At 58.9% G+C, this 11,701-nt stretch overlaps 1 protein-coding gene across 2 annotated transcripts in view; it reads right to left on the bottom strand.

Annotated features, from left to right (window-relative positions):
- PRKCD (protein kinase C delta) overlaps window positions 1-11,415 on the bottom strand; it is a 31,411-nt gene extending 19,996 nt beyond the window's left edge. The window contains exons 1-2 of one of the 2 annotated variants that reach the window (XM_007984571.3): window positions 11,196-11,415; window positions 7,490-7,601 (exon numbers count right to left, since the gene is read on the bottom strand). The gene's annotated coding sequence lies outside the window, so the exon portion shown is untranslated. The remainder of the gene's footprint in view (window positions 1-7,489; window positions 7,602-11,195) is intronic. The other variant, XM_007984572.3, reaches the window with a different exon arrangement.
- Between the last annotated feature and the right edge of the window lie 286 nt (window positions 11,416-11,701).

Below are 11,701 nucleotides of genomic sequence, written 5' to 3' on the forward strand. Positions count from 1 at the left end.
GTAATGAAAGACCAGTTGCAGCCCCTCGTGGGTATTGGGGGGTCTAGTTCCCTTGAACAGACTACTGGTGAGCAGGGGATGTCCCCCATGCCACCTACTGCAGCCCTGTCCCACACACACCTGACACCTGTCACGGAAGCCACAACTGCATGGCAGGTGGCACAAAGTGGGGGCCCTCCTAAGGATGCAGACTCTGCCTGGGGGAGTCCACAGTGCAGCCTGCCACAGCCTTGTGGATGAATAAAGGAGGGCGGAGGAGACCAAGGCCCAGGCAGGGGCAGGAAGGACAGTGAGAGGAAGTGTGATCAGCAGGAAGGTGCGGGACTGGTCCTGGCAGTCATGGCAGGGCAAGGGGGCCAGGCATGGTGGAGCTGCCAGGTTGGGTAGGCAGGTGGGTGGTAGCTGGGCTGGGCAGCTGGTGGCTTAGATGGCCTTCCCATCGGAAACAAGGCAAGGAGGCCATGCGGGTTTCACAACCCAGGAAGTGGGCTCAGCAAGAGGAACAGGAGGTGGGAGGGGAAGGGCTAGCAAGACCCTTTAGGGTTCCTCCACCAGGGCCCATCCCCCAGCCTCCACATGTGCTGAGATAAGAACCAGATCTATGGACTCAGGTCACAGCCAAGTGCCAGAGCAAGGGATGCTCCCCATACCTGCTCATCGCCCAGCCAGGGCTCCTCCTGGGCCCCTCCCTCACCCCACACAGACCAACCACTGCCTGTAGCCTCTCCTCCCCTTACGCAGCTCCCTCCCTGCTGTCACCACCTCTGGTCCCTCCCCTACCCATTCTTCCCACAGCTGGGAACCTCCTAGGCTCTCACTGCCCCCGGAGAAAACCCAGACCTCTCCAGGCCTTCCAGGCTCCCCACTCCCTGGCCCTGTCCTGCTCTCTCCCTCAGTCCCTGCTCTGGCTACTCTGTGAACATGCGTCTCATTTCCCAGCCCCCATGTTTTTGCAGATGTTGTTCCCTCAGCTGGAACGGCCTTCTGAATTCCCACAGATCCTTCCAGGCAGCTCAGAAGGCTGGCCCTGGGGGACTCTTCCCACCTCTCAGGAAGCTAGCTGCTTTCCCACTGGTAACCTCTGCCACACCAGGCCCATAGACCTACAGCCTGGTGGGAGCCAGTCACATAAATATGTGATTACAGAGAAGGGTAAGACCTCTGTAGGATGCGCAGTGCAGGCAGTGAGTAGTAGGGAGTGATGGGGGCTGGAGTAGAATGGAGGCTGCACGGACCTGTTGGCTGGGGGCCTTTGATCTGAGAGGTCAGCAGGAGCACAATGACCTGCCCTGCCAGAGGGTCTGGAAGGGTCAGAGGGGCAGGACTTGGGAGCCTGGCTGTCATCGGCTCATATCCACCCCTGCCAGCTTGTGTGGGGTAGGGCCTCCTTGGAAGGAAGCCACCAGGCACAGGCCTCAAGTCACCAGCCAGCCCTGGGATATGAGGAGTCCTAGGCTCAGTCAGAGGGGCGTGCCCCAGGTACCCCTGAGAGAGGAATAAAGGCCCCTTCATGGCAACAGCCAGAGAGCCAGATCCTGTGAGGACAAGGGACCTCTGTGAGGAGCCAGGGTGGGGGACGCAGCTGGGTCTCTCCGTGAATAACCACACATGTGTGCACACACAGGCACACCCGCCAACCCAAACAGCACACAGGGAGCCCCGCTCAACATCAGACACACACACGCACACAGCTGGAGCCACAGGTACGTACACACACTGCTATGATGACTCAGGGGCACACACACACACACACAGAAACACACCCCCTCACTGGCTCTCACATCTCAACAGACACCCAGGCCCACACAGACCACACCCAACCACATAGGCTCCACATGCACGTGGGGTGCCACAAGCTGTAATGTACACACTGGCACAGAGATGCTCCAGGCAGACACAGAAACAAACATACAGGCCTGGAAGGACCCCACATCCCTGACTAGTCTGGTACCATGAAAGTCCAAATTTAGCTTTTTCCACCGCAGCCCCCAGGCACAATGGCTGGGGAATGGAGGAGGGGCAGAAGGGCAGCTGGTGTCAGGCTAGGCTGGGCCTTTCCACCCAGGGAGGCGAAGAAAGTCCCTCTTGGTCCAGAGCAAAGTCTAAAAGTGTGTAAGGGAAGGAGTGGGTTGGTCAGGCGCATCACTGGGCAGGCCTCTGCCCGCCCGCCCACCTGCCTGCAGGGACCTGAGGCTGTGGTGGAGGTTGACAGTCACAGGTGGCAGTCACAGGCCTGGCACACAGGGGGAGGGGAGGGCTTGAACCTGTGCTGGTAGGGCAGTAAGCTGGACACCCCAGGCACAAGTTCCATGAGCTCCAGGCTCACTGTGCAGAAACCGAAAGAGAGGTTGAGCAATTCAACCAAAGCCACAAAGCCAATGGGGCAGACCCAGGGGGAAGTGGGGAGAGAGCCTCCAGCTCTAGTCCTAGAACTGTCCATCTGGCCTCCAACGGGGTGAGGGTATGTGTTTGGAGGTAGGAACAGCTCCTCCATCAGCCCCCAATACAAGAGCCTTACTCCTTAGCCCTTCTTTCTCCCACAGAGTTTCCATGATTTTCCAGATTGTTTACCATTGGAAACAATCGTTTTGTGTTTGGAAGAAGCCAAGATGGCCACCTAAGCCTTCTGCCAGCCATCCCCAGGATCTGGGCAGGGTCCACATGATGCTTTCCTACTTTGGGGATCTTGAGAAAGCTGGGAGAGAGGCAGGACCATCCTGCATGGTGGGCCATCCCATAGCAGGCAGCTGACAGAGGAACCGGCGAGCTTGGACCTAGACAGGTCTAGCTTAGATCTGCTGCCTAGGTGCTCCTTGATCTTGGCCCAAGTGCTCTGGTGTCTTCCAGACTTCCTTGGATAGGTGGGAAAAGAGGCTCTGTTAAGCCCTCCAGCCACAGAGTGCCCTGTTCTGGCCTGAGGCTCTAGGTAGAACCGGGCTGAGGCAGGCAGCATGAATCCACTGGCAGAGGCTGGCCAGCTACTGCCCCTCCCAGGACTCCAGCCTCCCTATCTCAACAATGGAGACCTCTAAGCTTTCTCCATCCCTGACACTGGAGGACCCTGAGATCCTCCTCCCACCCCAACAACCTCAGCCCACAACCTACACCACGGCAGACATCTGATCCAGCCTCAGGCCTTGGCGACTGCCTCCTGTGCTCTGCCTGTTTACCCAACACGGCCATAGACATGATCCAAAGCTTCCGGAGCTGTTGTGAAAACAGCGGCTCAGCCACCACAAGCCTGCCCTCCTGGGTGCCTTGGCAGGGACCTTTGAGGGACAGCCATCCCAGTCCTGTTCCTGGGGCCTCTCAAACGCTCCCCAACCCCTTAGAAGGCCTGTTGAGCCCTCTCTGCCCCAATCCTGACTTTAGGCTCCCTGTCTCTACTTTGGGCCCAGACCCTCCTGAACTTCAGGCTTGTGGCCCCACCTGCCTCCCTGGCTTCACCACATGAATGACTCCAGAAGAGCTCAAGCCTGCCCACACCAGTACCCCACCATTCCTCTCCCAGCACTCCTCATCCACTAGGAGTGCACGAGCTCATGCAGTGGCTCAGGCCAGACAGCTCCTCCTGCTCCCCACACAATAAGGCCATCCTGTCTGCCGCTGCAGCCTGTCCTCAAGTCTCAAATCCTCTCTTCTCCCACCACCACCATCCCCAGGCTCTGCACCTGCCTTCTGACTGCTCTCTATCCTCTAGCCTGGCACCCACGGTCCCGCTGCTCCAGTCACCAGACGGGGCTTTTCAGATGGATTTTGTCACCCCCTGCCCAAGCCCCCAGTGCCTCCCATTGCCCCTCTGACAAGCCCAGACTCCTCCCCTCAGCCTGCTCCGTGCAGCCTGGTCCCCGCCACCCCCGCTTCCCAACCCCTCGCTGTTACCTCCCTGACCTCTCAGGCAGCTGCCTTTCCCTCACTCCTGTGCCCCAGCCACGCTGACCCCTTTCAGTTCCCGGAGCAGCCAGTTCCTTCCCGCTTAGAAGCCTCTGGGCTTGCTGTTCCGTCTTCCTGCTTCACCCCACCCCCACACAGTGGCTGTTTCCCATCATTCATGTCTCACAGGACACTCCCTGATCTGCCCATTTCACAGATGAGGAAAGTGGGGAGCAGTCCAGTCCCTGGCTCCAAGGGTGCACAGCCAGGAAATATTGAGCAAGGATTCAATCAGGGTCTGTCTGATGCCCGCGTAAGTCCTGCTCCTGAGCCTTCAGGATACCCTCACCCACACTCCCCGCCCAGGCCTATTCATCTTTCGCTCTCCAGCCCTCAGGCTCCTGATGCTTGCATCACTGTCCTTACCACTCCTCAACATTTCTCACCCCTAGCCTCTGGGTCCCACACAGTGAAGGCCAATGCTCAGCCCAACCCTGACTGTGCTGACCTTCTTCATGTCCCTGGGACAGGCTGGGCCCTGCCCCCAGCTGCTGTGTATGTAGGGGGTTTTCTAGCTCCCCCTACTCTTCTAGCCTCCATCATAACCAGATGCCCACTCCCTGCCCCAGCCCAAAGGCTGACTCCACGGGTCTGAAGGGTAAGCAGGCTGGCAGGAGGGCTTACGTCCACCCCCTCATTCCCAGCCAATTCTCCCAGCCTAATGTCCTGCAGGAGGCCAGAGCTGGAGAGCGCCAAGGGGAGCCCTGAGGGGGCAGCAGGCAGCTGCAGACTGCCTTTCCCCTCCCTGCATCCATTTGTCATGAGATCTATTTTCTCCCTTTGAAAGGGAGTGAGGGGGAGAAGAGCAGGCAAGGGCTGGGCTGCCGAGTGGGCGGAGCTGCTCCATCAGGAGCTCCTCTCTTCAGAAGACATGGAACCTATTGAACCAGTAGGGTGCTGCCACTGGAGGCAGAATTGAGGGGGTTGAGGGAGTCAGAGACCTGGCTCCTCGGCCAGGCTCCATAGCACCTGGCCATGTAACACTGGGCCAGTGCCCAGCCCATCAGATCATAGTACCCCCTCATCAGTCCCACTTGCTATTTTTTGAATAGTTCCCATGAACTGGGCACTAAATGCTTTACATAACTACAGTTTCTACTCATTCAACTCTGACAATGTGCTAAGCACAATGCTAGCTACTTTGCATATGTTATCTGTCATTTCTGCTCAACCTCATCAAGATGGATGCTATCATTATCTCATCTGTCGGGGAAACTGAGGCACTGAGAGGCAAAGCCACTTGCCCAGGCTCATTCATAGAGCTGCTGGGAGCTGCCTAGTCACTGAGATGCAGCCCAGCCATCACCACTCTCAAGGGGGCCATGCCTACCAGAGCTGATGCTCTTGAGACTCGGCTTACAGGGTCAGAGCAAGAAAGGTGTGGGGACGAGAAAGTTGTGGAGACTGCAGGGAACTTCATGACCTGGCCCCTGCCCTTCTCCTAGAGCCCCCCAAAAAAGCCTGGGCAGCCCTGGCAGTGAAAAGCCTGGTCAGTCAGCCTAACCCAGTGGCCAGATGCTGCTCCCCTGGGCAGGCAAGGCAGGGGCGGAGCAAGGCGTAGAGCCGCGGACGGAGGGCTGGTCAGTCCCACTCCAAAACCACTTCCTGGGCAGCCCAGAGGAAGTGAGCCTCCGGAAACGCCTCGGACAGACAGGCCTCTCCCCTAGGCCCAGCCTTTGGGAAGTGAACAGACCGCCCCTGGCAACCTCTCAGTCCCTAGAGCCCAGCAACTCCACTCCCTCTAGCCATGGACGCTGTGGGGGACACAGGCGTTGTGATAGGACCCCCACCCACTGTGGGCACACTGGCCTCATGGCCAGAAAGCCTACTTCCTCTGCCATGGCACTAGGCACACGGTGCTGGCACAGCTGACACGCCTCTCCCCTGCACTCGTATCTCCCATCTCCCATGCCAAGCCCTGGTCGTCCTGGAGCCTGGGGCCAGGTGGGAGGGCGGCCGCTGAAGGCATGGGCAGAGCCCACCTACCAGGGTGGCCCAGCCCCCCTTAACCCCCTGAGATCACAGCCACACCTGGAACTTCCCCCTCAGGTGCCAGATGCAGGCAACCTTGCTGGGATGTGACTCTGACCAGGGACCCCCTTCCTGACCCCAGAATGGGCACAGTGTGGTATGTGTGGGAAGGCATTTGAGTGCATGGATGCCAATGGTAACTGGGAGATCATCTGTGTGTGCGTGAGTGTGCCATGGGTGGCTGCATGTGAGCACCTATGTACCTGCATGCCCACATGGGTGGTGCACGCACTCATGAGTCTGTGGGTGTGCATGGCCACTGCAGCCTGGCTTGCCATATCCCTGTGTGAGCACGCATATGTCTGTGCAGCAGGCGGGTGATGTCTGAGGATTTACCGTGGGCTGTCTCCAAGACTAATCAAACTCCTTAGAAAACAAGGCTGAGTGACAGAAAGGGCTGGCTCTTCAGAACTCCGGTGGCAGAGGCCCCTACACAGCCAAAGGCACTTCACTTCCTCTACACCAGGTTTAGGGATAGGTCCAATACACAGAAGGCCCAGTGAAGACTACTGTTCTGCCCCAACTCCTACCCCAGGAGTGAGGGCCCTGACCTCCTTTCTGCCCCCTAACCCAGAGTCAGGCCCAGGAAGCCCAGCCCTTATGGCTCTACTCACAGACCTATAAGTGTGTAACGGCCAGTGGGGTTGGCTGCGGGGGTCTGCTCAGGGAGCACTCCTGGAGGAAAGACGGTCTTTGCTATCCCCCCACTGTCACTCCCAGGCTCCAGCTTCATTAGCACCCATACCCACCACCAGAACCCTGCTCACTGAGGCCCAGTCACCCAGTCACCAGCCTGGAGTGAGTATGGAGTCACCCACAGCAATGTTTTCATGGTAATGGGGCTGAAGGAGGCAAGGCTTGCCCCAAAACGAGGAATTTCCAGCTTTCTGAGGCTCTTCAGGGAGACTGCAGCCTTCCCGGCATTGTTCCAGACTCTGCCTAGCTCCCCTTGAATCTGGAAGCTGACGAGAGGGACTGAGCCCTGCTCGGGCTCTAGAGAAGTGGGGAAAATGGAGGGGCCTGGGGTGTGGAAGACAGCTCAGCTGTACCTGGAGCTGAAGACCCCATTCCATCCCCCCGCAGTGTCCAACCCACTGTGGGGCCCACGGGGAATTTCAGTGTCCTTGTGTGACGATGAGGACAGTTTGAGGCAGATACAGGGCCAAGGAAAAGCTGATACATCCACCCTCAATCCTTGGCCCACGAGCCACCCTCTCTCTAACTGACCAAAAAAGTGTTACTACTTCTTGCCCCAAACTAATGGTAGGCCCCAGGCCTCTGAGCTCCAAGGCGAGAGCATTCGGGGCCAGAGCCAGGTTCCAGGCGGGAAGTTCCTCATGAGCAGAGAGCCCCTCCATAGACAGGGCAAACGGCTGCGGCCCCTGGGCACATAGGGCCCACAACCAGATCAAGGACTCTGCATGCATGCCCAACCCCATCCAGTCCCACAGCAAAGGACAGGGAGGACAGAGAGGAAGGCCACGCCTGCGCACCGTCCATCTGCCTAAAGAGAACTCAGTCCTACCTGGGGCTCCCAGCTCCCGCTTGTCCTTAGTCCTGGCTCCTGCTGCTGCTGCAACGCACCAACCACCAGGAGAAACAGGCCTGCACCCTTGCCTGGCCAGTTCCCTGCAGACCTGCAGGAACAGGAGGAAACAGCTGAGCCGGGAGGCACCGCCAAACAGGCTCTCCCCATCTGCCAGTCCCGGCATGGCTGACAGGCCCAGTTCAGTCTCTCCTGGCCCTAAAACCTTGGGTCTCTCTGGATGTGGCTTTCCCTTCCTTGAAATGTGGTGTTGGGTCCAACTTTTCCTGGACACCACTATGTGTCCCTTCCATGTTAGGGGCTGGAACACTGTGTCCCTGCCCTCAGCACATTTCCAGCCTGGTGAGGAAGCCAATAACACAGCAAAAACCTGTTCCCGACTCTCCTGTCTGCGGGAGGTTGCCCGGCAGGCTTAGGAGTCCTAGGGTGCAATGAAGTACCACACCACTTTATGGCCTGGGGCAATTCCCCTGAGCCTCAGTTTTTTTAATGGGGAAACTACTAGCCCCCTCTCCCCAGGTGGTTCTGAGGTTCCAATGATGTGGCGTGCCAGCTCCTGTGCTGGACTCACGTTGAGAATGCCAAATGACTGATTTTTTTTTTTTTTTTTTTTTTTTTTTTTTAATATGGCAGGGTCTCGCTCTATCGCCCAGGCTGGAGTGCAGTGGCACAATCTTGGCTCACTGCAACCTCCACCTCCTGGTCTCAAGTGATTCTTGTGCCTCAGTCTCCTGAGCAGCTGAGATTAAGGCGCGCACCACCGCGCCCAGATAATTTTTGTATTTTCAGTAGAGACAAAATGTTGTCCAGGCTGGTCTCAAACTCCTGACCAAGTAATCCACCGCCTCGGCTTCCCAAAATGCTGGGATTACAGGTGTGAGCCACTGTGCCCAGCCTTAAAAGTGAGAATTTTTAATCTCTTGTTTTGTGCATTATAGTTCAGGTGATTCTCACATTACTATTGTGCCCATTACACAGCTGAAAAAACTGAGGCCTGGAGATATCCTGGAAGGAAGAAATGGCAAAGGTAGCAAGGAACTCTGTGTCTCCTGGCTGAAAGGCCTAAGCATTTTTTCTGACGGCCAGCTCAAGCCTCTAAGAAAGATTCTGCTCCCCAGATGTGAGCCCCTCCCCCAGCTGGAGACCCCCATCACCATTCCCTGGGGGTAGAGGCATCCTTGGCTTTATCTTTTTGTCTGTACTTTAAATTATTTCTAATTTTAATCTAAACTGTGCCAGCTAAATGGTGTCAGCACCCTGCAGTCACAGCTCTGAATCAGCCCCCACCCCTCTCTCCCCCATTGCTGCTACTGACCCTAAGGGCTGGTGAGGGAGGGGCTGTCATGCAGGCTGAACAGGGCTGGGTACTAGGGGCTCTGTCTGGGCATCCTCCCTCCCTCAAGCTGCTTGGTCAAGGAGACGGGAAGGGGCAACAGACAGGCAGGAAATTGGGTTGGATACTGTCTGGGCTTTCTTTAACCCCAGCTCCCAGGAGAATGGGAACCATATAGCCGGGGGTGGTGACAACATAAGACTTCGCATGTGCTGTGTTCTCACTATGGGCCAAGATTGTGTTAAAGGACCTTTAACATAGGACCTTTTGTCCACACAACTTTCTCCATTCTGCAGATAAAGACACTCAGCCTTGAGAGGCCTAGCTTGGGTCTCTTGCTCTTAACAGGCACAAGCAAGTATTGGAGCCCAAATCATTCTTGGATCCAGAGCCCGAGGTCTTGGTCACAACACTGCTAACCCCAAGACTTGCCCTCTAGCCCTCTCCATGTGCACACCCACATCCTCATGGTCTCCCACACACTCACACACCCACACTGGGCTCTCACCTTCCCTCCCAGCACTGTCACCACACACCTTGTCATACCCCCTCCTGCCGCTAACACCCACGCCCAGGCACTCTCCGTTCCCCACAATCACAGTCACTCCCCAAGCATAGACTGTGTCCCACCAGTCACACACTCCTACCATGACCACACACTGCCAGGCTTACCCCAGTACTGTCCCATCACATAGCCCTCACACCACCCCTCAGCCAGGTACAGCTGCCCAGACACCTCCACACCTCTCTGTCTCACACACACACACAACTGCACACATCACACACGCGCCATACAGCCTCCCTCTGCTGGCCTGCCCACCACGCCCCAGCTCACTCCACAGTAGGAACGAGGAAACCCCAGGGATCAGTCCCCTCCCTTAGTGACCAGGTGAGCCTGGTCACAGAAGCTCAGTGGCAGAGGGAGAGCCACACATGAGTACACGCACATACACACATTCATACAGATACACTCACACATGAGCCTGGTGGGCAGGCACCCAACACCAGGGGCTTCCACAATTAACAGATCTAAGGTACTCGTAGCCAGTTGGTCACCATGATATACCCAATATGCAACACTGAAATCTCCAGACACACAGGGACACACACACTGGCAGACAAGGACACACACACACACAAGTCTGGTGACAACAAAAACACCAAGAATGGTACATACAGTTGCAAAAGACACACACAGAGCCTCAGGACACAAACAGACATACACACATACACACAAGCAAGCCACACATGCGAAAAAGGACACACATGCACAGGCAAGTCCCACAGTGACAGCACAGAAGCTGACACAGACACACGACATACCCACACACCCAGATACCAGTGACTTAGCACAAGGAGATAGCGTCCATGCATACAGGGTAGGCGTCAGAGAAGGGGACCCCCCCACACACTCACAGCAAATCCTTCTGACCAGGTTTAAGGGGGGGCTCAGTGGGGCTCTCCTGTGCCCCAAGAGTGAGGGAATTGGGGAAGTGGGAGCAGTTCCGATGGTGCTCTCCTTCTGCCTCTCCACCACCAACCAGGAGGACTCCCCCCTCCCTCCCCTCACCTGGCAGAGCCCCCACAACGCGAGTGGCATCTGGGTTGGGGGCGGGTGCAGACCACACCGGGCAGGGGCCACCCTGGGAGGGGGTCTCAGAGGGGTGGAGGGGTGGGGCAGTAAGGGGGATGGTGGAGACTGGAGCCACGCCCAGCCCAGAGACGGATGAAGGGACCGAGAAAGACTCTTGAGACCGAAAGAAGAGACAGCGAGGAGGAGGCGCCGCGCGAGTCGGGCCTCCAGGGACCCAGGGGCGGGAGGCGAGGCCCGGCGGGCGGCCTGGCCTGGGCTCCGCGGTAGAGCGGATAGGCGGCTGGACCGGCAGGGGGCGGCAAGCGTGGGCCGGGGGCGCGGCTCCGGGAGAACGGGATCGAGGGGGCGGCCGGCGGGGGTAAGGGTGGGGGTGGGGCGATGGAGCACGCGGAGGGCGAGGGACAGACGGATCGGGTCTCGGAGAGGCGCGCAGGGGGAGAACACAGAGTGGGTGGCGACAGACGGACGGTCACAGGGCCCGGGAGATAGTCGGGAAGGACGGACGGGCCTCTCGGAGGAGCGGGAGACACACGCGCGGGCGGACAGAAAGACCTCAGCCCCCACTATCTGGCGGAGGGACGGACAGACAGACGAACGGGGGGACGGAGTCACCGGCAGGTCTCGGCGCGGCGGGACTTTCGCTGACTGCGGCTCAGTTTCTCAGTTTCGGAAACGGGAACCGGGCCGGGGAGGGGAAGGAAGGGCGTCGCGCCCTCGGGGTAGCCCCGATCCCGCGCCGGGTCCCGGCCCTAACTCACCTCCCGGCGCAGGGGCAGGCGCCAAGGGTCGCGGCGGCGGTGGCGGGCGGGCGGCTCCTTGGCGCGCGCGGACGGGGGTCGGCGCGGCGCTGACTGGGACGAGTCCAGCGGCCAGTGAGGTGTGGCCCGGGCCTCGGCACGGCGGGCGGGCGCCGGGGGTCGCTCGGGGTATCTGGGCTGCAGCAGCCTGGGGCTCCGGCGCCGCGGCACACGGAAGTGCGAGGGGGCGGGGCCGCGCGACCTCACCCAGGTGCCGCCGGCCCCGCCCCCGCCAGGCCCCGCCCCCGCCAGGCCCCGCCCCACCAGCTGCAACCAGGGACTGTGTCCCTCTGCCTCTTTCTGCGCGGGACACTGAGTCTCCCGGCCCCTCTGCCCTCTGTGGCCCGCTTCGCATCCTCCCGCCATTACGCGCAGCCAGCCCTCAGAAGGGGCCCATTTTACAGAGGAGGCCGCTGAGGCCCGATAGGGAGGCGCCCCCCGCCCGCTGGGGCCTGGGAGGCGCCGGC

The sequence above is a fragment of the Chlorocebus sabaeus genome, chromosome 22, assembly GCF_047675955.1.
Source record: "Chlorocebus sabaeus isolate Y175 chromosome 22, mChlSab1.0.hap1, whole genome shotgun sequence".
Lineage (NCBI taxonomy): Eukaryota > Metazoa > Chordata > Mammalia > Primates > Cercopithecidae > Chlorocebus > Chlorocebus sabaeus.